Source organism: Lontra canadensis, unplaced genomic scaffold, assembly GCF_010015895.1.
Source record: "Lontra canadensis isolate GAN:19392208 unplaced genomic scaffold, GSC_riverotter_1.0 scaffold4, whole genome shotgun sequence".
NCBI classification, from domain to species: domain Eukaryota; kingdom Metazoa; phylum Chordata; class Mammalia; order Carnivora; family Mustelidae; genus Lontra; species Lontra canadensis.
The window spans coordinates 163,064-184,735 of record NW_022630998.1 but is presented as its reverse complement, the minus strand read 5'-3'; the positions used below and the strand labels follow the sequence as shown (position 1 = coordinate 184,735).

Genomic DNA, 21,672 nt, shown 5'->3' with positions numbered 1-21,672 from the left:
GGATCAGTTGCATTTCCGCATGTACATTTTATCTCAATAAAAAATCTGCTGATTCACCTAAGTAACTCTAGCCTTTCTCACCCCTTTTTCTTTCAGGGATAATTTGGCTAATAAACATGTAATCCTGGGTTAATGTAAAAAACATTTTATCTACCTTTCATTGAAGACAATTATTTTTAAATAATTATACATTTAAATAATATTATTCTTGGGGCGCCTGGGTGGCTCAGTCAATTGAGTGACTGACTCTTGGTTTTGGCTTAGTTCATGACCTCAGGGTCGTAAGATGGAGCCCGGCTTTGGGCTCTGTGCTCAGCGCAGAGTCTGCTTGATACTCTCTCTCTCTCTAAAATAAAAGAAATAAATAAAATCCTTAAATAATATTATCTCTTCAATTGGAATTTGGTTTTGGTTCTCTTTTAACCCCTAAAACATTGACTCTAGAGTTCACATTACTGCCAGCACCACCCAGTGAAGTAAAATGATACTTGTTACTTTGTCAGTCAAGGGTTTTTACTTCGTGATTCATTATTTTATTTGGGGTTTCTTTTCTTTCCTTTTTTTTTTTTTTTTAAGATTTTATTTATTTATTTCACAGAGAGAGGGAGACCACAAGTAGGCAGAGAGGCAGGCAGAGAGAGAGGGGGAAGCAGGCTCCCTGCTGAGCAGAGAGCCTGATGTGGGGCTCGATGCCAGGACCCTGGGATCATGACCTGAGCTGAAGGCAGTGGCTTAACCCACTGAGCCACCCAGGTACCCTGAGGTTTCTTTTCTCTAGTGAGAAAGTATTTATGACATGCTAACGAGATGGAAGTGGAGGAGACCAGGATGGCCTAACATAAGCCTCTATCATTAGTGGAAAGGTAAGGTTGGAGACTGACTGATTAGTTAGACAACAGAGGAAAAGCACACTTTCCAAGAGAGCCTCACCTGGCAAGGTTTGTTGTCACCCTTCTGCTTCAGCTTATGTCATGGCCTGATGAGCCCCTCAGGGAGGGGGCTGGTGGAAACAGGAGCAGAAGAGCTGGGAACTCCAGGATTCACATGCCCTCTTGCAAGAGTTCTTGAGTATGTACGGCTGGGCTGCCAGGAAGAGAAACCCCAGCCTTTGTTGCCTAGAGGTATCCTGGCAACCTGTCAACAAAAGGGACAGCACCGAGTTCTGTAGCAACGGACTGGAAAAATCCAAAATAAGGGGTGGAGGGACTCTGATACCAATAGTACAACAGGTCTGGATGGATCTCAGCTTTCTTGGAAGTTGACTCCAGTGGACTGAGCCCCGAAGGAGGAGAGGTGCATGAATTTAAGCCACAAGGCTCTTTTCAGGGAGGAAATGGAGTGGAACCCCTTTTCTTTTTCTAAGGAAGAGAAAGAAAGAATTTACTGTCTTACTGATCTTGTCTAAGGTCTTCAGAAAGCATCATCTATAGTCAGGAAGCCTGGCCTCTTAGGGAGACAAATGGGAGATTCTCCATGAAGATGTGGACGTTAGGGGTAGTTTATTTTCTAATGCGTCTCAAGTCACAGCAAATGACTTTAAGAACTCCAGTCAACATTCCAAAATGTATCTGAAAGAATGATTTTTCTAAGCCCCCTATTGAAAAATACTGAGACATTAAGCCAATTGTGGTACGTTCTTACTTTGAAATACTCTGCGTGCACTAAAGCTCCCGAGGTCAGACGGTTTACAAACGTGGGGAAAATCCACAGTCTCTTCGTGGAAGAGAAGCTCCGAAAGCAAACAAATGCTCTGATCTCATCAAACCCTGCATAAGTGCGCATGTGTGCTCATATATATGCATATATGCTCATATATGCACGTGCTTGTGCATAACTCATATATTGTACACCAATATATTTCCAGTAGGAGCTGCTTCCTTACTCCCAGATAGCTGATTTGGAAAATACAGGTGATTCACAGGACTGTGCATTCTGTTGAATTCATGTCTAGAGACCCTGCCGGATGATGAAGTTCACATCCTAACGTTCTGTAACGCTCCAACGATGACTATACAGAGAGATTTAATGATGTTTCGATTGTACTATCCCCCAAAGTAGTTCCAATTTGGATGTTTTTCTTCTGAACTCTTTCCTAAAATGCCACAGATAAGTGATAGAGCACGCTTGAAGTGACTTAAGAGCTGCTCTAAGGGTGGGAGCGAGAAAACGTTGCTTTACAGAGGGCTTTTTTCTAATTTGTGGGTCCCCAGTCAACCTATTTTGTACTTGACCCAAACTCCATGTTTTCTCGGCCCTATTGTCAGCTGAGTGAGATAAGACACTGCCCAGTCAATAATCACCGTCCCACATGCACCCACAGGATTCCGTTCAGTGGCCAGCCACTTGGGCCAGATGGCAGAAGAACAGTAGGGAACTCTGGCCTAGGGCAGGACAGCCCGGGAACACACGGACAGAAGAGACTGCCGAGCTTCAGTGGGGCAAAGGGTTCTTTTCCCCGGCTGGAGAGACTGCTCTGGGGGGAGCCCGAAACAACAGGTCCTCCAGTAGTGGGCACAAGAATCTGTTGGGCAGCTAAGAGCACATTCAGAGCCCTGTCCTCCCGGTTGGGTGGCTGACTGGCCAGCAGTTTCCCTGCCTTTACCAGAGCTGCTTCTGAAACTGGTTGCCGAGGAGCTTTTGTTTTCTTGTAAATTCGGGACCCATGTGAAATTCATGGGGTTGTAGTTTCAGCCTAAAGTGACCTCCGGGATGTTCAAATCGATTTCATCTTGGCCCCACAGGCCTTCTTAGGTCTCTCGGTCTCTCTTGGTCTTTCTCTTTCTCGGCCTTTTAGAGAGACCAGCGCTTTTGAGCTGTTTGTATTTAAACAACGGAAAGATCAAGCTCACAAGGCAACTCGGACATCACATAGCTCTTACAACACAACGTTTTGATGACTTAAGTGTAAACAAAGCAGAAACATATGGATTCCATTTCCCATAAATCACACACGGTCCTTTAAAAAAAAAAAAAATCAAGGAAGAATGCGCCCAGCACGATGTATTCTGTTTGCTCGAAACTAAAACATCTGAAGAATACTTGGAGGCTGATGAATCCAAAATATTTACCCCTCACTGTATTTAACATTGAGGAGAAAAGCCCTTGATTCAGGGCAACAGCTTAAGTGCTCACATGTGCTGAGTGGACGACCAGCAACCAGTCTAAGATGCGAGGGGACTGTGTTCCCTTTTCTCTTCCCTCGCCAGATACTCAGCTCAGCCGCGGATCAAAGACACTGACGCCCTTCCTTAAACAGATTTAGTCCAGTTTGGTATTGCATGAGCTTTTCTCACCTACAACAATTGAGAGTTATTTCAAGCTCTTGGCTGTCCAGTCCTGTTTGTGTCTCTGTGGGCTGATGCCAGGCTCCACCAATAATAGAGATCTGACCCCTTGTGGCAACAGCCCTACCACAAGGAATTCTGGCTTAGGTTCCCTTCATAAAATCACAGCTGTTGTGCCTGCAAGAGCCCCTGACTTTTTCATTAAAGGAATAAATCATGGTGATTTTTATGGAGCAGGAGAAATACGGCTCCTTGCCGGTTTCTCTGATGGTTCTGATGTCCCTTTATTGAGGCAAAATCCAAGTCCCCCTTTGAAAGCGACTTATAATACTTTTGAATACTTCATTCTTTATACAGGACAGGGGCTACATTCTGTGTGCAAGAATTTTTTTTTTAATGGCAGCAGCAGGAGCTCAAACAGGATGTTTATGAAGTTTGGCAAAATAGGTCCATGGGGCGTCTTGTTCTCTTCTACCCGGTTATGGTTTACTTTGCCTTTCTGCCTCACTCAGAGACGGCTACTGTCCATCATCTCAAACCCTTCCACCACCTTACCAGGTGAAGCAACAGGACCCTTGTCCTACAGATGAGGAAACGGCATTAGAGGCTTTAAGCGACTTGCCCATAGTTTCGAGGCTAATCCCAAAGGAAGACTGGGACTGAGGTGTGTGTCCTTTTGGTGCCCGAGGACCCCTTTCACAGCCTCCTGCAAGATCTCACTGCCAGACTGCCACCCAGAACAGTCTGATCTCAAGAGAGAGAGAGTTGTTCTCCAAGCCACACCTTTTGTCACAAGGGAAGAGTTTTATGTGCCGCATTGAATTTGAAGATGTCTCAATTTAAACATTTTCAGAAAGTGTCCTGTGGTAGATTAGAAAGGGCAGAGGAAGTGAGTTAAATACAGACTTTTTAAGATAAAAAATAAAGTATATTTGATGCACCAGAGTCTTTCTCAACACATCTTAAGGCCCCGAGAACGCCTTGTCCCAAGACAGTGTTCCTCAACATTGTTTTTTTATTGCTCTCTTTCCAAATCATTTTATATATATATTTTTTCTAATCACCCCAAACCAGGAAATTTTAATAGCACAGATAAACTTGCTATCTGTTTATGCATTATGGCCCCATGATGGGCCATGAACCAATGTATTTTCTAGAATTATGTCACCCCCGAAGCCGATTTATACTGACTCCATGGAATGCACGCCTGAGGGACATACATCCAAAAAGCTGACAAGGTTGACCTCTGATAGACATAGAAAAAGTGACCAAGAAGACACAGAAACCATGGAAACCTTCCTAAACTGCCAAAACAAAAAGGACAACAAATTGCCCTTCAACTGTGTTCAAGAGATAAATGGATTTGTGGGTGGAGGCCAATAAGGGTATGATATTTTCTATGCATTTGAGTGGTTTACCATAGAACCAGAACTCTTGGAGCTAAAGTGGGCTTTAGAATAGCCTCTAGTCCAGCCAACTGTCTCCAGGCAAAAGTACATAATTGGCCTGACTTTTTTAAATTGATGAGGCAGGGGACATTAAGTTATTTGTGTATGTGCCATGGATTTCAAACTCAGACTCCAGTGAAAGAAAATGGTCAAAGGACTCTCTTGCTTTATCCTTGGCATAATGAAAAACACTGCCGGGGCAGAGAGAAGGATTTTTTTCTTTTGATCTCGCCTCCTATGGACGGGGGGACGTTTTTTTCAGATTTTATCTAGGCGCTCCAGGGATTATAAAATATTTTGTAATATACTGTGTTGTAAATCCTCCTCTTTTGAAGGCCTATGATTCTCGGTTTTAAATATCTGCTGTGAATCTGGACAACCCTTCACAAGTTCTGGCTCTCTCCAGAATGTCCTGACACACCTCTCCATCTCGCTTCCCTTCCCCCTTTTCAATACTCACCACATCCAGCCAAACACAGAACTTGTACATACTAGGTGCCCACAAATATTTACCCACTAAGCTGGGCACACACCTTTCTTTGTTAAAAAAGATGATGTGACTAGCTTGGTTGAAGGTAATTAAAAGTCACAAGATGTTAAGACCAGATTAATCCTTAAAGTTTTCTACTTAATGCAATATAAACATTTTGAAATAATTTGGCCTCTTTTTCAGAGAACTGGCAGAAGTCCAATGCCTTATGGCATGTGAATAATAAATATTTAATAAATACTTAATCACTAGTTTATTGCCCACAGATTTCCAAAGCTGGTTTAAATTAGAGTGCTCATGGCTGATAACAGTCTCATATTTTACCTTTCCATGTGCATTTTATGAAGGGCATTTCAAACTCTAAATTGAAAACTGTAGGTTATAAAGGGATTCCCTCTTATTCTCATTTTTTTAAGATTTTATTTATTTGACAGAAAGAGAGCACAAGCAGGGAGAGCAGCAGACAGAGGGGAGGCAGGCTCCCCAGTGAACAGGGAGTCTGATGTGGGGCTCGATCCCAGGACCCTGAGACCATGACCTGAGCTGAAGGCAGACGCTTAACCAAGTGAGACACCCAGTCTCCCTCATTCTCATTCTTTCTATAGGTCTCAGAGGGAGGGACATCTTTTTTCCAGCAACTGGCTTCCCTGGTTAGTCCCTTCTCTCTGGCACCTTCAATTTCTTCTATTCTACTGGCTTCTTCCCTTCACACTTCAGGTAGTCTCAAGTGTTCTCTATCTTAGAGACAAGAATCTATGCACTTTTTTTTTTTTTTTGCACTTACTCTCTTCTTCATTAAGAGTGGTCCAAGTCACTGCCTCCCTTCTCATGGCTTCCTTCATTTTTTATCCGTTCTTCACCTATCGTCTGGTTTCTATCTGCTTTTCTCCCTGAAGCATCATCTTAGAATTTCATCAGTGGCATCTCAATCAGCCCATCTAAGCATCTTTCCATCCTCCATCACCTTTGGTGACTCTGATGTATTTAACATGGTCACCCTCCAACCCATTAGAAATTTTCTCCTCTTAACCACCCATTGATTTAAAAAAAAAAAAAAAGTACACATTCTCCAGGTTACCTTTATGACTTGATTATATAAATACGATCAGTCAAGAAGTGAGGAGTGCAAAGCCTAAGTCACAGCCCATGGTTCTGGGATGAGTCACGAGAGACGTGGCAGCTGGTCAGATGGCAGTAAGGACGGCCATATTCTGAGACCTAGGAAGAAAGAAGAGAGGATACTCTTGTTGTGTACCATGTCTTGTGCCAGGCAATATGCAACTGAGTTGTCCCTCTGCTATGATAGGTTGGAGTTTTCTGTCTGTTTTCACTCCCTGATTTCCCACAGATCTTTGCTAAGACAGAAACTTGGTTAGAGTGGTGACTCATGAAATCTTTACCAAAGTATTGACCCGTATCAGCAACACCAAGTTTGTTTGTCTTACAGAGGCTCATGGTAGAGGCAGACCATGCCTTAAGATGAAGCTCTACATTTTCAGAGTACAGCAGACCACGTCCTCATTGCCCTAGCAAGGTACCTAATGAAGTTAGATTGAGGGTACATGGTAAGGCACACCAGGAAAAGACAACTAGGCTTGGTCCAGATACCAATCCTAGTCTGACTATAAGAACCAAAATAAAAGTTGATGGGAAAATCATCCTCTGAATCATTACTTTTGAACTGGTGGTGATTCTTGCCTCCACCCCAGGAACATATGGCAATGTCTAGGGTTTTTCTGGTCGGTCACATACGGGGTTGTGGGAGTGTTACCAGCATCTATGGGTAGAGGTTGGGGATATAGCTAAACATTTTACAATGCACAACACAGCCCTCCACAGCAAGGAATTACGTGGTTCAAAATGGTTCGAAATGTCAATAGTGCCAAGTTTTGTGCTCTAGACCGTGTTAAAATGAGGATGCTTTCTTTCTTTCCAGAATAAAAAAAAAAAAAAGAGGCTCTTTTCAGACTCATGGTGCATAGCTAAGGGATTACACTACAAATGAAGCAGCAGGCATAGCAAGTCTAAGTAGCTTAGTCATAATTCTGCAGTCAACAAGTGAGGACACCTTGGAAATGTGAACACAGGCCCTGTCTGCCTGACTTCAAAGCCTATACTCTTTTCCACGTCACCTATCCCAAGCAACTAGGTGGCAGACTTTCAATCATATGTGACTAAGTGTAAAATCACTTCTGCAATGTCAAATCCAGTTAGAGAAAGTGCAAAGACAGAGAAGGGAGATAAGTCTTCACCCATTCAAGCTGTAATGGAATTAGAGTGGGCAGGAATACAGCTAGGAGCCGTAAAGTGTGGTCAAGTGCATACTCTAAGGAATGCGGCCAAATCCCAGTTACAGGAAAATATTAAGACAACTTCACTTGGGCTGGTCAAGGGCAGCCATACCAAAATTCACTCCTAGATAAAGCACAGACTGGCAGATGCTTTTGAGAGGTGATGATCCCAGTCTGGTGAGCTTGGTCATGACCAAATTGTCTGTTATCACCCATGAGCCTTTAGCCACTCTGCTCTCCTGCTCCCCCCACCACAGCTTCCACTCCTAACAACTTCTCCCCCTCTTCCTGAATGCTCCTTCTTAGAGCAACTGCTCTAACACAACTACTGAAGTTTGAACTTTTCAGCTAGTAAGATATACTGCTTGGGGTTCATCTTGTTAACAAGACATTTTTTCTCTAATATCAGACTCAAAATGAGTATGTTTATTTTCTGTGGTTGGGGGAGTCCCTGCTTTAACAAACATTGGCCTTTTCTGTAGTCTAAATTTATCCCACTTCGTGTTAGAAGAGTCATTTAAGGTTCAGAGGGGGAAAATTATCCATCCAGCACAAGGTAGAGCCAAGAAGAACATGGTCTTTGTTTGCTCACTCTGTCTTTTGATACTGCATTGATTTTTTTTTTCAATGAGCAATGCATATATATTTGTGTATATGTATGCACACATATGCATCAATATGTATATGCTTTCTTGAATGGGAGATGTGTATACATATATGTATATATATATATATATATATATATGAACACACTCTCCATATATATATGAAGTACAAGACTGAAAAATGAAAAAAGAGCATATGTGAAAAAATACATTCTTTTCCCACCTCTGACTTACCAGGTTCCCACTCCAGGACCTACCCCAGCAGCAACCTGTGTCACCATTTTCTTGTGCATCCTTCCAGAAAGCCTATGCACTGAGAGTCACATAGTTCATGACCCACAGAAGGTGCCCTTCCCAGTCCTCTCCATGGCCACGGCAGCTTCTATTGCTCAAGATGAGCCATGACAAAACAGATGACACATTTGTGCTGTTGAAGGAAAACTCAGTGACTCAGATAGACACAAATTGTTCCGTACACCTTCCATCCTCATTACCAGGTAACTTTGCCAAGGTCAAGTGGTGACATTCTGATTTACCACGGAGCAGACTGGACACAACTCCCATTTGATGAGAATCTGGAACTCAAACACCAAAAAAAAAAAAAAAAAAAGAAAAAAAACACAGTATTTTCTTAAGGCTTCCAGTTTCATAATTGAACTTGCTTTCTTGCTTTGTTGAAAACATTATTTTCCTTTCGGTTCAATGACTACAGTCAATCTGAACGGATGAAAACGGGACTCTCCCAAACCCCCAATTTATCACAAAATTGCTTAAATTTAAAGTCCAGTTTCACCATCTTCTTGACATCTCCATTTAGCATCTCCGAGAATGAGGACCAAGGAGCCTCACTGTTTTCACCAACCAGGTCAGGTGGAGCCAAATCCAGGTTCCAGGTACGAAAGGCAAATTAGGCTCACTGTGGCTTTACCATTTACAAGAATCTGTATTCACATAAATCAGGGATACATTTCTCTTGGCTCTTACAGAGACCCTTCTCAATAGTGACTTCAACCCTCCTAAGGTTTTTGTCCGGGTTGCCTGAAAGCGGACAATTTTCACAAGTTTGCTTTGGCACCCGTGGCATGAATTTTTATTGAAAGTCACAGTTGTTTTAGTGGGCACCACAGTCTGCCAGCAGATCTCTGTAGGGGCCTCCCAGCCAATTCAATGAGAACTATGTGCACTTAAAACATGCCAAATGTTGTAAGAAGTGACACGTCCTCCAACTCTTTGCTTGCCTGCATATGACCAGTGATTCGTTTGCACTTTTGTTTTAAGGACACACTATTGAGTGTGTCTGTAGCATTTCTAAAGTCAAACAGCTACTTCTATATTGACATTTATTCTGGTTTTTCCCTGCAAACATTTCTTTATCTCTGGAGTTGTACTCAATGTACATTGGGAGCATACCTCTTCCATTGAATTAAACAAGTGAAGATTTGGTTGGGAAGAGATGGGAAGGTCACCCAAACCCATTCTCAAAATGTCCTTTAAGTCACCAGGGGGAAAGAACACTGACTTAGGAGGCTTCAAATACATGTACAGAGGTATGTGGAGACCAAAAAAGACATCTGTTATTTTTACACTGCCATGTGTAAATCATCACATAATCACCAGGAAGTCAAACAGAAATTGGCTTAGATCGACATCTACAAGGTCCTTGCCCCAAGATTGAGAAGTCCCCTGACATTATTCCTTTAGTTTCTGATTTTTTTCTATATTCCATTTTATCATTTGTCATATTATTTTATATCACTGAAAAACTTTCTAGAATTTTACTTTATGAAATGCTTAAGAAGTCTTAGCTTATTAATGGCTCAACCCTAAAACAGCACAATTTTCATCTTTAAAATTAGACCAAAATCCTCAAAGCCAGTTCCTTTCTGTTTACGAATACCTTTTCTGTCAATTTATGGTAACACCAGAAAACCAATACATATGTGTGAATTCATACGGGGAACATAAGGAATAGCACGGAGGACATCAGGAAAAGGAAGGGAAAAGTGAAGGAGTGAAATTAGAGGGGGAGACAATCCATGAGAGACTACGGATTCTGGGAAACCATCTGAGGATTTCAGAGGGGAGGGGGTTAGGGGGATGGGTTAGCCTGGTGATGGGTAGTAACAGGGCCTGTGCCATGATGAACCCTGTTATATGCAAATCATGAATTACTGAAATGTAAAAACAAAAACAAAAACAAAAACAAAACAATGCAAAGCAGAAAAAAAAGACATGTGTGAAAATAGATTTTGTTAGCTGCTCTAGTGAAAACATATCTTAAACCAACTGAAAAAAAATCTGCTCTTTTACAATTTCACCTTCCCTCCGATTATACTGGCTTTAATGTTTTTCCTTTGAATTCCCCTGGGTTACACAGGACTCTTAAACCTTAAGATCGTAAAAACAAGAAACCTTTCCAAAATCACATGGGTCAAGTCTCAACCTGATGTTAAAAATACTGCAGATGGGCCAGCCCTTCATTCTGTGGGCAGGCTTCAAAGGATACACGGACACAGAGAGCCACAGTGAGTAGTGATGAACTACAGGGAGCACGGCGTTCTGCACCACCCTGTCCCTGGAGAGATACCATGGCAGTTCCTGGGATCTGTCCCATCAACAGACATTCTCTATCTCCTTTGCTCTCTCCTATTTCTTGGGGGGAAAAAAATTACTTTCCCTTCCTCCCTTCTACCCAGGGACAGCCATGTCATTAAGCTCTGGCTAAAAAGACATATGAACAAGTTCATTAGGGCAGGGCCTCTCAAATTTTGCTGTGTCTATGAATCACCTGAGGATCTTGTTAATATACAGAATCTGAATCAGGATGTGGCTTGGGATGTTGCATTTTAATGAGTTCCCAGGTGAGGGATGACGCTGTGACCTGAGGACCACAATCTGAGTAGCAAGGATTTTCTTCCTTGATTTGGCCAGAAGGGTGCAAGGAGGAAAACTGCTTCCTGTACTTCCTGCAGCTCTCTGCTTTCCAGTGGGACTGAAGAGGAATGTGAGTATGGGGCCACGTCAGCCATCTTGTGCTGAAGAGGAATGGAAGCCAATGTTGAGAAGGAGAGGAGTGGAGAACATCTAAGTACTTGAGGATGTCATAATGCTGCTGAAATTCAGTAATTTTAGAAGCTCCTACCTCTAGCCTTTTTATTTTACTGGGATACAAAATATCATGATGGCTTACATCACCATTGATCGTTTTTTGTGAACGGTACCCAAACCGTTCTTATTTATTATACGTGCTAAGGTGATTCATTCAGGACTGGGCTTCAATCAGTAAGCTCAGAGGCAGATCCCATCTTTTGGAGCCCGTGGCCTGCGGAGAGCCACTGGGCTTAGGGTCTGGGAATTCGATGGCTGCAAGTCTTCTGGGAGTAGAGAACATTCACTCCTGTGCCGCCAGAAAGGAAATTTACTCTGAAGACTAGCAAGTTGGTTTTTAGCCGCTGGCCCAGAAGGAAGCAACAGGAGAATGCAGAAATACAAAAGATGCTTAAGTATTTCTTCTGCTCTTAGTCTTCTAATGAAACTATTCTGAGAAATGAGAGGATCAGTTGTTTCCCGTGGTTCAGCTCAGAACATGAAGGTAGCTATTGAAATCCCTCAGCACTCGAAAGCATCTTTTGATGATCCATACCAAGGACAGGGGGTAGCAGAACTATAGTAAGTTAACTAATGTGCATCCTCTTGGGAAAACTGCACACTTGCTTCTCCCATTACTGAATAAACACAGGGTGGTATAACTTGGTCGACAACGCATTTTTAACTTCTTGCTTTACCTTAAGTATCTTTCACCCCAAAAGAACTCTGATCTTTCCAGTTCTCCCCCATATCTTTGGTGACTTCTTTTCCTTGTCTTCATTTTCTCATTGTTGTAGTTATGCTGTAAACGGGTCCCTTAGAAAAAAAGAAAAGAACAATAGGTTCACCCATGGTAGAAATGGATGTATGTCTCATTTAACAGTCTGGGTGAAAACGGTTCAGGACAGAGAAGCAGTTTCACAGAGTCAGGAACTCAAGCTTCTTGTAGCTTCTTGCACATCTTCATGGGATTTCTCTGTTTCATTGTCTGAGGTGGCTGCTCAAAGTCCCACCATTACATCTCCAATCCAACCAGATGTGAAGGGAAAAGAAGAAATGGGAGAGATGTTCCTCCCGTTAAAAGCCAGGTAGGACTTTAAGGTCCGAGTGCCAGGTACAATTCAAATTTTGCTACTAAATAGAGAAGTGAAGAATGCATTTGGGAGACAGTCTATACCACACGCATTGGTCAGCTGGCTCAGAGGGTTTGTGGCTGTCCTTCTGTCCTTCTGCAAAGTCCCAATTATTGTCCTTTTAGATGCATTGGTTTATCTGGAGTACTCAGTGCCAGGAGAGAGGTAAGGATGATTCACATAATAGCCGACATTCTGGAGTTTATCTGGAGTACTCAGTGCCAGGAGAGAGGTAAGGATGATTCACATAATAGCCGACATTCTGTCTGTCACTCTGGTCTAGTTACCAGGACCTCATACTAAGAGACAGGACTATAACAAAAAATGAATAAAAATTAACTTGACTGAGATTTTTGGGAGTCCCTGGCATATCTATATAGATGCTAGTAGCTTCCGTAACAATGAGAGGGCACATTTGCATTCACTGCCACAGTCAGAATTTGGTTTAGGTGCCACTGCCCGGGCATATGGCATTGCAGTTTGGCTCAACCATCACAGTACGGTGGCAGGAATGCTTCTAATATGCACCGTTGAAAGAGCTGCTTCTTTGTTCATTGTCATTGCCATACTGATTTGGAGTAAAAGAGAAGATCACAGACGGCACACTGAACTCAAACGACTTGGCTGCAATACACGGCAAGAGTTTCCTGAGAACTTTAAGGATGACTTTGGAAGAATTTGGCGGATGCTGGCTTTTCCATAGAACAAGTGGAGTGTAGCCAGAAAAAATCCTGATATATAACTATCCATTTTCATTCTTGCTTTGACTTTTAGGGGAATTTATTCTTCATTCAGTAGTCCTCACAATCCCACCTTTCTCAATGGCTGCTAAATCTGTGTGTTTCAAACCCATTTGGTCCCCTTTTCCATTGGTTAAGTCTTCCACCTGATAGAGACATACATCGCTTTCATTCTCATGTCACTGGCCAAAGTGGTCATCATCTTAAGGAAGCAAGGGGTAAAGTCACTACAACATACCCTGAGAGAGGAGAATCAGGATATTCATAAACAGTCAGATGAGGTCCATAGTACTTAAACAGTAGACTTCAACTGCCAAAGGATATGATGGGAAATATTAGCTATGATGAATGCTGCAACCAAATTGAAACTAAATTGCTCCACCTAATTTTGGTGTCAGCAAATGCATTAATCACTACTCTCCCCATTGAGTACAACTCTTTGTGACTCTCTAAGACACAGGGTATGCCTCCTAATACAGAGCTTGGTAGCCAAAGAGCATAAAGGAAGCCATGATTCTGTTGGTCTGCATGATATGAAGTAATGGGCCATGCAGGCAAAAAAAAAGTCTCACATTTATGTTGAAAAGAAGTTGAATCACAAAGTTATTGTCTACTTTCCTCTAGAATGGCTATGGTGCACAAGGCTGGGATTAGGAACATTTGTGCAGAGAGTATGACTTGGAAATATTTCATTATCTCTTGGGGCTAATAATCTTCTTCTTCTTTTTTTTAAGGAGGCTCTACACCAAGTGTTCAGCCCAGCATGGGGCTTGAACTCATAACCATGAGGTCAAGACCTGAGTTGAGATTAAGAGTCAGGAGCTTAACTGACTGAGCCACCCAGGCACCCCAGAGCTAATATTTGCTTTCCAGGCTCCACCCCTGCTTCTCAAGGCTTCCGGAAGTTTAATACCCACACCTGGGTTTTTATATTCCAAAAAGAAACCCTTTTTAGAAATTTTTCCATCTCAAAATTCACAATCAGAATTTAACTCTACTGTGATTCATTCTTTAAGGACACAACTCTTTGACAAAATAATTTATTACAAAGTGTCACAGCTGAAAGGAATAGAATGTGTAATCCTTTCCACTAATAAATTTACAAATTAACAAGAGCTTTCAATAGTTTCAAGCCAAAGGAGAAAGAAACAATAGGAATTTCAGTTTTCAGGAAAAGAATTACGGGAGATCTCTTTGAACAGAACTTCCCTTGGGGGTTTCTCTCAAATCACTCCATAGATCTTGAAATAATCATTATAAACAATAAATATAAATAATATCTTTTTAAATTCTTCTGCTGTTACAATAACCTAACTGATACCATCTGATGCTGGCAAGGATGCAGTTTAACTGACCTCTAATTCAGTGCCTTGTATTAGGACAGGAACACTTTTGTGGGAAGGAAAGCTTGGATTATCAACTCAAAAGATAAATCAAGGATTAAATCCAATTACTTATGAATGTTAAGCAAAATGCAAAAGAAATGTTCAAATATCCCTACACACAATCCCCCCTCCAGGCACACTACTTTCTTTTCATTTTTTATGCACATGAGCTCCCTTGCTTAGTGGTCTTTTAATGTGCCATTATCCCTCCTTGAAGTACACTTACCTCCTTTCCATATACCACTTTTTTTTTTTTTTTTGCTATTTCCTTATTCTTTAGGATCTATTTCAATATTATATCTTCTAGGAAGCTCCACAAGACTCTGGGAGTAGGGCCAGAGCCCTATCTATGTATTTCCATAGGACATCTACTTCCCCATTCAAAGAATTGTCCACTCTATAGACTGGTTCATACCACTTATACTAAAGAAAGCTTCCTCAAGACAGGAATGGAGCCTCCCTTGGTCATTGCTGTCTTCTTGGTATGTCGGGAATAATACTTGACATAGTGCTCAAAAGGATACTTTGAGTAAGTTTGTTGCTATATATAACATTGTAGAAATTTGCCTCTTCCCCAGTATCCTAACTGGTTGTACACTTGCCAGATGTTAGGGTTTCAAAATTTAGCTATTTCATTAAAGTAATAATAGATATGGATAGATTCAGTCTACTAGACATGGATCTGAGCAAATTGATACATTTTCTATAAATAGATAAATAATTCCACTATTAGGTTAAACAAAATACGCAAGATGCTAAAAATACAAAGATGTTTGTAGGAGTCTTGTTTATCAGGCATAAATATCAGATGGATTCCAAATGCTCATCATTAGGGGATTATTTAAGTAAATCAGAGTGTGGCAACCTGAATAGAATAATATATGGCCAACTGAAAGGGTGGTTATAAGAAAAGAGGGCTGAGGAGACTGTCATAACATAGAAAAACCATACAATAAAATGTTAACTAATTACAAAGTAAGACACTAAACTGTATGAACATCATTATTTTAACCAAGTGAAAACATGCATGTGAAAAGAAATAAAAGTATGATTGCATTAGAGTGGTTGACCGTGGATTATTTTCTTCCTGAGCCCACATTTTAAATTCACTTGCTTATGTTACTTTCATAATTAAGGTATGCAATAAAGATATTTGGGACTTTAAGTACCAATTCTTAGGTATAACGGGTGACAAAATAAGAGTAACTCTTATAACCGGAAGTTTAAAACTTAAGATGGTAAGACTGGAAACTACTACTATTGACTGGATAAAAGTAGAGATTTTATTCAATGTGATAAAATAATAGAAAATAAATTCCTAGCCCAATAACAAAATGTTCCTTTCACAGACTTCATTCCACCCAACGGAATGAAGACAATCCCATTACTTCCCAAGCTAAGAGGAAAACACCTCAAGGTGGCTACTCAAGTCACAAGAGGAAATGCTCTGGCATGCCTCAGTTTTCTCTCATCTTCCTAAACAGAAACGCTAAATTTTCACATGAAACACCTGAATGACTGGGTGCCCAAAGAAGCAGAAGAGATGTAAAGGCAGAAGAAGCAAATAACTAAACAAGGCAGCACATCAGAAAAGAATTCCCATGCCAGCCTTGGCTCAGAAGCAAGTGTGTGAAGAGTTCACAGCATCTATTAAACTCAGGGTCAATCACAAAAACAAAACCCATCTGTTTGAGATTAACATTTGTAATAAACATTTTAAAGGAAGGAATGTGGAAGGCAAATATATATTGTGAAACAAAATCTACACTCCTGGGAGAAGTAATACTTCCTTTAGAAGAATTGCAGGGGCTCCAAAACTCATTCCTTATACCGAAAGAAATAACAATTAGATGCGGGAGAGCCCATTAGCAGAAGCATTTTTAATTTTTGAGAGGGAAGTGTATTAAACCAAAAATCAAGCACATGCTCCCATTGTATGGAATGCCAAACCTCCTTAGATGTAATTGACAAAAGAAAAAAAAATACATTATATCTATATCTATATAACTGGAGTGTATCCTAAAAATTAAAAATGCAAATTATATATTTTAAAACCATGGCTTAGATATATTTAATTGTTTGGATGCTCTAAGAAATTATTTATCGAACACTTCAACAGAGAATCATGATTTGCCTATTTATATTTGGACAATGGCATTAGGTAAATGTATAAACATTTATTTTAAAACGGTTTACTTGAGAGAACAAGGCTGGGACAACAGCATACTAAAGGCTAAACTGAACGTTGTTTTATTTTCCCATTTTTAAAATATTTTTATCGCTAAGTTGCATGCACATGGGTACATACCATACTAGATAATTAGCCAGTGGAAAGAAAAAAAAAATTCCTGTTTTTAAACTATTGCTGTTTTCAAATATCTGTGTTAAGAAACATGTTTTAATAAGCCTGTCTAGTTCAGAAAAATAGTCCTCTTGGTCAGTGTTGAATGCTCTCAAGCTGTGCTATCCAATATAATAACCATTAGCCACATGTAGCCAGTGAATGTAAACGTAAATTAATTAAAATTAAATGTGACATTTAATTCATTTCAAGCACTCGATAGCCACATGTGGCTACTATATTGCATAGCTTAATTACAGAAATTTTCCGTCACAGAACGTCCTCTTGGATAGCACTGGTCTGGGGCCAGTTTGAGAGAGGAACTACTTCACAGGAATCTTGGATTGGGGGCCAGTAAAACTTTAAAGAATGAGTAATGAGATCTGAAGAGTAAAAGTGAAAGCAACACTGTGGAAGGGAGGTTTGGTCCTTACTTTAAAGAAAAGAGGGACTGTTGGTTATAGAAACGTCTAGAGTGTTTTTATAAACACAGATACCTACCATCTACCCCATTCCACCTTTATGTGTGTTCCAAATCTTTGGGAAATTCTTCTCCACACAGAGCGTTGGGGCAGTTGTCTTTAGGGAAGCAAAAGTCAGCTGTCATACACGACACGTGGATGAGAGGAGATTAAACATTAAATTAATTATTAAATTAAAAATTAAAATTTTTAATTTAAATAAAATTAATAAAAAATAAAATAAAATAAATAATAAATTAATAAACAAATAAAAATAATTTAAATAATTTAAAAATAAAAATAAATAAATAAATATAAAAATTTAAATTAAAAATTAAATTAATTAAATTAAAAATAGAAGTAGGAATTTAAGATCAGAGGTAATCAGATCTCTCATAAGAGACAGAGATAAGATCAGAGATCATCCGCTGGTAATCTCCAACCTGCCCCAAGTAAGACTATCCAGAGAGGGGTTTACATCAACTCTCACGGGTGACCCCAACTGATTCCAGAATTATTTTGATTCATCAAGACCGAGCTTACACAGCTATGAAAAAAATTATAAATTATTGTTTATTTTCTGAGAGACAATACATATTTTATTAGGCATAAAGATGGATAAAGAACCCAAATGCATTCTCTTCCATTTAGCTCAGAAAAACTCAGAAAAGGCTTAATTAAAAAGAGTTAGAGATCATTGTTTCGAGGGGGAAAAATCCCTCGGCTGCCCATAAGAGATTGATTTATGGAAACTTCCTCTTAGCTTTATCTGTCTGCTCATTGCTACCAGTTTCAGAAATGTCAGAATAGAAAGGGCTTTGCTGCAGAGGCTACTTTTTGAGGTAGGTGTTCTAACTCAGAAATAAGGCTTATGCCATAAGATTTCCAGGTGGTCAATACCAGAAAGGCCTTGAGCTTTTCAGTTGGGCTCAAGAGTGACTGTTCTTTTGTTTTTCAAAAACCAATAACATCCACCATATTAAACAGGAACTTCATGTTTATTTGTGGATTTTTTTAAAAAAGCCTTTTGGTCAGCCCTGCAAATCATACAGGCTTCCAAAATTAAAGGAATACCAAAATAACTATGGCATTTCCTCAGTTGAACATAACGGTTTCTTCAGAGCAGATCTGCTGCAGAAATACTGAGCAGTTTCCTTCCCTCCAGTAACATCTGTGAACAAGTCTTCCACTGGAGAAAACGAAGGACTAACAACTACGTCCAGACATGGGTGGGCACAGGTGCCTCAACACGTACTTCCACAAACATATCCCAGTTCTGACCAGTGGGCTATTTCTGACCGAGCCCTTCAGACCTCAGTCCCGTGGTGTGTCTGGCTTGGGAGAAGGGCAATCCGCTTGGCAGGGGAGTCTGCAGCAGCATCGAAAGGGCCTGACTTTTTACTGGCAGAGTGTTTTCCCTGAACATATTGACTCTCTGAACAGAGAACATCAGCCCAACAATTTATTAAAAGCAATTGTGTGTTTCCCAGGTCTAGCCAAACATTTGGTGCATGTTATAAAACCCTCCAAGACCCAACTTCAGTCCTACTTCTTTCAAGAAAACCTTCCTCAAACAGCCCGGATGACAATGAACCTCAAATTTCTCATGGCAACCGTTGTCTGGAATGTTCGCTGGACACTTAACCACGCACGGCCTTATGAGAAGTATATCTTCCCTTTGTAATGAAGTTATTTTAAACTTGTGTTCCGTTTAATTTCTCTCCTTTAAAACTTGTACTCCTTAGCTCTAGCTACATCTCATACTCCTTGATGACAAAGGGTGCTTTTTATACTTGTTTGTTTGCTTAACAGTACTTAGCGTGAGGGATTATACCTAATAGGCCTTAATGTATTTTTGCTGATTTGAAAATAGAATTTTAGAATTGCAGTTTAGATAAACAGCATAAACTTCCGGCTGCTTCTAAAATTGGTTTGGGTAGAAAGATGACATTTGTCTAGCCCTCTGGTAGTAGGAGAGGAAAAGAAATTCATTCTATTAATTAATTAATTAGTTAATTATTTTTTAATTAAAATTGAGGAGTTGTGAGTATGTAAAGGAAGACAGGGCAAATAATGCCAAATGATTGCCTCATGTATGAGAACTGTCAGAGCAATCGCCTCATGCTAGCTGGAGGAAGCCTACGGAAACCAGCAAGTACTTGAATGGATCCTACCTCACTTATCACTAATCACCAAGCTAAAAATCAGGCCCTCTTCTCTGCTTTCTAATATCCACTGGTTAGACACTGATTATTTCCTAATTGTTTGTTAACATATTTTTCCTATTCAAAGTTTTTGACTGTTCATCCATTATTAAATTTTGAGTGTTCCTTATGAATTTTAGATACAGGTGCTTTATTAGACAAATGACTTATAAAATTTGCCACAGTCTGACTTGTCTTAATTCTCTTAAAAGTGACTTATGAAGAAGTTTTTAATTTTTTAAAAAAAATTTTCATTTAAATTCCAGTTAGTGAACATACAGGATACTATTAGCTTCAGGTGTAGAATTCAGTGACTCAACACTTCCGTACAACACCTCGTCCATATCACAAGTGAGCTCCTCAATCTCTATCACCTGCTTCCCTCATCCCCCCCTACCCACCTCCCCTCTGGTGACCATCAATGTGTTCTATAGAGTTAAGATATAGAGTTAAGATATAGAGTTCTATATAAGATATATATATATATATATACATATATATATAATATATATTTAAATATATATAAATATATAAAATAATATATATTATTAAGATATAGAGTTCTATATAAGATATAAGTTCTATAGAGTTAAGATTCTTGAATTTCCTCTTTTTTTCCCCCTATGATCTTTTGTTTTGTTTCTTCAACTCCACAAATGAGTTAAATCCTATAGTATTTGTCTTCCTCTGACTTATTCTGTTTAACACAATACTTTCTAGGTCCATCCATGTCATCATAAGTGGCAAGATTTCATTCTACTTTATAACTGAGTAATATTCCACTGTATATATACACCACATCTTCATTCATCAGCTGATGGACATTTGCGTTGTTTCCATAATTTGGCTATTTCAGATAAGGATTTTTAATTTCGATAGAGTCCAATTCACTGATTTTCTGTGTGTGTAGGCCCTACTTCTGGTGTTGTATCTAAGATATCTTTGCCAAGGTCAAAAAATTTTTTCTCCAGTGTTTTTTATGGAAAATTTATAGTTCTATTGGGTTCATTTTTGTATGTGATGTGATATACATTGAAATTTATTCACACCGAAATGTGTTTGCATATGGATAGCCATTTGTTCCAGCACCATCTGTTGAGAAGATAATCTGAATTGTGTTTGTATTCCTTTGAAAACTAACTGACCATAAATGTGTGGGTTTGTTTCTGGACCCTCTACTCTGTTTCACTAATCAATTAGTCTGTATTTCAACCGATACCATATTGCCTTATTTTCTGCAGTTTTATAAATCTTCAAATTGGATAGTACTGGTCTCCTGCTTTGGTTCCTCTTTTTCAAAATTGTAAGTGTGTCTGTTTTAAACCATTTTCATTTCCATATGAATTCTAGAATTAGCTTCTTTGTTTCTACAAAACTGCCTGCTGGGTTTTTGGTTTTTTTTTGTTTTTTTTTTTTTTTTTTCGTTCTTAGTTTGAGTGGAACCTATACATCAGTTGGGGAGAATTTAACATCTTTGCAGTATCTTAACATCTTAATTTCAGTCTTCTTTAATTTCTTTCAACATTGTTTTAGAGTTTTCAGGACTTGAGTACCTGTTGTTAGATTTATTCCTAAGTATTTCATATTATCTGAAGATATTAGAAATTTTATTTTTTTTATAAAAGATTTATTTATTTGAGAGAGAGAGAGAGGTATCATAAGCAGGAGGGGGAATGAGCAGAGGGAGAGGGAGATAATATCTCAAGGAGACTCTGTTTCCTCTAAGATAGAGCTAGAAGTTGTACATATAAGATGCCTCAGAAGAAAAGATTAATGAACTTGAAGACATAACAATAGAAACAATCTAAAATAAAACATATGGGGGATAAATAATTTTAAAAATATATGATATGAGGGACATCTGGGTAGCTCAGTGGGTTAAGCCTTTGCCTTTGGCTCAGGTCATGATCTCAGGGTTCTGGGATCGAGTCCCGCATCAGGCTCTCTGTACAGAGGGGAGCCTGCTTCCCCCTCTCTCTCTGCCTGCCTCTCTGCCTACTTGTGATCTCTGTCTGTCAAATAAATAAAATCTTAAAAATAAAGAAATAAAGAAAGAAGCAATGAAGAATGGCAGAATGGCATTAAGGAGAGCCTCGATTCAACAGAAATAGGGAGGAGAATCTTCCAGCTGCTCTGTGCCAGAACCAAGAGAGGTAAGAGTTGGATAATGGGTCATGGCCAAGTATTCCAGCTCACCTCTATG

General features: G+C 39.7%; 1 protein-coding gene across 1 annotated transcript in view; it reads right to left on the bottom strand.

The window, feature by feature from the left end:
• LOC116859162 (zinc finger protein 474-like) overlaps positions 1-1,128 on the bottom strand; it is a 55,898-nt gene extending 54,770 nt beyond the window's left edge. Inside the window, exon 1 of the mRNA XM_032844243.1 lies at positions 931-1,128. The gene's annotated coding sequence lies outside the window, so the exon portion shown is untranslated. The remainder of the gene's footprint in view (positions 1-930) is intronic.
• Between the last annotated feature and the right edge of the window lie 20,544 nt (positions 1,129-21,672).